Below are 2,752 nucleotides of genomic sequence, written 5' to 3'. Positions count from 1 at the left end.
TCTCTCTCTCTCTCTCTCTCTCTCTCTCTCTCTCTCTCTCTCTCTCTCTCTCTCTCTCTGCAACATGGTGTAATTATAGTTCCGCGCTTTAAACGAAATAATACGAAGCTTGCAGGAACGCTTTGTTCGGAACCGACGTTATTTAATTCCTCCAATGGTTAATTAGCTTATTCATGGTAATTTTGCGTCTCACTAGAATATCATGGCTAGAAACAATGGCGGATAAAATACAGCGTGTTAATTCCGCATCATTGTCGCGGTTACAATCATCGTGCGAACGGATGCAGACAGAATCTTTTGATATGTTTACAAATTACACATACATTTAATTTTTATTATTCACAACTGCATTTGAAAAGTGTTCAAAACAAAATTACAGTCAATTTTGTAAAAAATTTTTCAGATATTAAGTGAGTATCATGAATTTTATATCTATCAGCTATTCAAACTTGCGCGAACGCGATCATCAATGAATATACATAAAGGATAATTGTGTACGAGATGAATCGCGTTTCGGATTACACAAATCAATCAAGAGAATGGCATACTTAACATTTTCTTGCGTCGCACGACATTTATCATCGCCCCCGCGTTTTCTGAATGCCATCAATTATACATCAATTGTCTTAATGGTACTTGACTTACTCGCACAATTAGTTTAATAAGACAAAAGAAGAATACTGCGCAAAATGATATTAATATTTTATAAATATTGACAATATTTGACGTAAGAAATTTTTATATTTGAAATTTATTTTTCTTATTCTGGAAAATAATGTAATTTTGAAATAAAAATATTATAAAGCATTTTTCTTCAATTCTTTGATATTTTTATTAAAAATTACATTATTTTTCTAATTTAATCATAATTTAATCACCTTTTTCTAATTATCTACTTTTTTCTTCATTACTTTTACAAATAAATTTAGCAATTAAAAAATATTAGTCCCAAAAGTATAATATAAAAAAAAAGATAAATGGAAAATTAAAAAGAAATTAAATCATAGAATTTAATCATAGCCTACAATGAACTCATCATCTTCAGAGTAGTCGTCGCGCTTAGGTGATTCCCCCTTCGTTATGCATCGCGTGCATCGCAAGGAAGTACCGTTGAAACCGTACTTTCCTTTTCCTACCGGGAAAACACCATTTCCGATTACACGTCTCAGGAAAGGTATAATCGAAAGAATGCTAAAGGCAAAAAGGCTATTTGTTATCACAAAAACTGCGCCGTGCGTCCCCTTCGTTCCGCATCTCCGCTGAAAATCATTTAGAATGTCTGAACATTTACATTTATGTATTTTGATTTATGTTTAATGATTGATTAATACAAAAATATCAGTTACATTAAAATATTGTACGGTACTTTGTATTTTTTATCGGTTCAGATTTTTAAATATTTCAGGCGATGTAATCATTTTAAAACGAGTTTCGCTCCTTTCTTTTCTAACTTCCCAAAGCGATCGTATTTCACAGTAGACAATAAAAAAGATTGTGACACGAAGGCTAAGAGGTGAATCGGAAACAAGCCTAAATAAAAAATAAGCTGTTTTGTATTACGTAGTTTCTCCAGAAAAAGAAATCGAGTAATTTTACATTTCAAAAAGTACAAATGTATTCCAGATTAAAATATACTTCTCACAACAGATAAATATTTAAATAAAATTTTTTTTAAATTTAAAAAGATTGTTATTTAGGATTTGATATTTATTTAATTATTTTCTAAAACTGAAGTTTCCATTCATAATCTTATCAACGTTACAAACATAATATTTTCGTAGATAATAATTTTATCGACGTCATTGTTTACTGCGAAAGATAAATAAATTTTATTTTTTAAATAATTACAGAAATAATTTTTACATTTATATGAATCATTCTTTTAAATATATTACTAACTTTTTGTTTATTCAAAATTAATTTTATTTAAATAGAATTTTAAAGTTTTCTGTCAGAAACTTTTTAAATTCTTAAAATCCAGGTTTTTCGTGAATATCTTGCTTAAATTATTCTTCAAAAGAATTTAAAAGAATTTTTTATTTTATACGAAATTTATCTTGAAGCTCAGATCATTGACTGTAATTTTATCGGCAGTATAAGTCCAATTTTCCGGAAGTATAAGTCCTCGCGCAGTTAACCTTTATTTATCAAAACGAGTATGTACATACACATTTTACGCATGGACTCGTTGTTTGTGTTCATGCACTCGCCACTTTTAACCGTGATATCCCTACTACTTTACTGTTCGCCTGCCGGTAGAATTACTAGTACGGATATCTATCTACGTGAGGCCCGATCGGTCCGAGAGCCCAGCTTGCGACAGTTGTCGCTCGGTCGCTCTCAAGGAGTCATCTCGGTTTTGTTGGTTCCTAAAGGATTTTTTTTTTAATAAAAGAGAATAAAATTCTTTTAAATAAAACAATTTTCGGAGGCATCTCAAAGGACTCGAAAAAATTATCAAATAATATTTTACTCACTTCCAAGTACTTGTCAAAAGTCTCTTAGAAAGCTGTCAACAAGACTAGAGAGAATTTATTAATCAATTGCACGTGTTAATTCCAGATTTCGAGGTGAGTGAATGTTTATTCATCATTTTTAACTTTATTTATTATTTATTTTTTACTATATATTTATATTTATAATATTTATTTTATTTATGGTATATTTATTCAATTTAGTCATGGGATAGATCTTTAATAGATATAATAAAGAAATATAGTAAAACCTATATATATATATATATATATATATA

This window comes from Atta cephalotes (genome assembly GCF_000143395.1).
Source record: "Atta cephalotes unplaced genomic scaffold scaffold00019, whole genome shotgun sequence".
Lineage (NCBI taxonomy): Eukaryota > Metazoa > Arthropoda > Insecta > Hymenoptera > Formicidae > Atta > Atta cephalotes.
The sequence above is the reverse complement of the archived record's forward strand: the minus strand, read 5'-3'. Positions refer to the sequence as shown.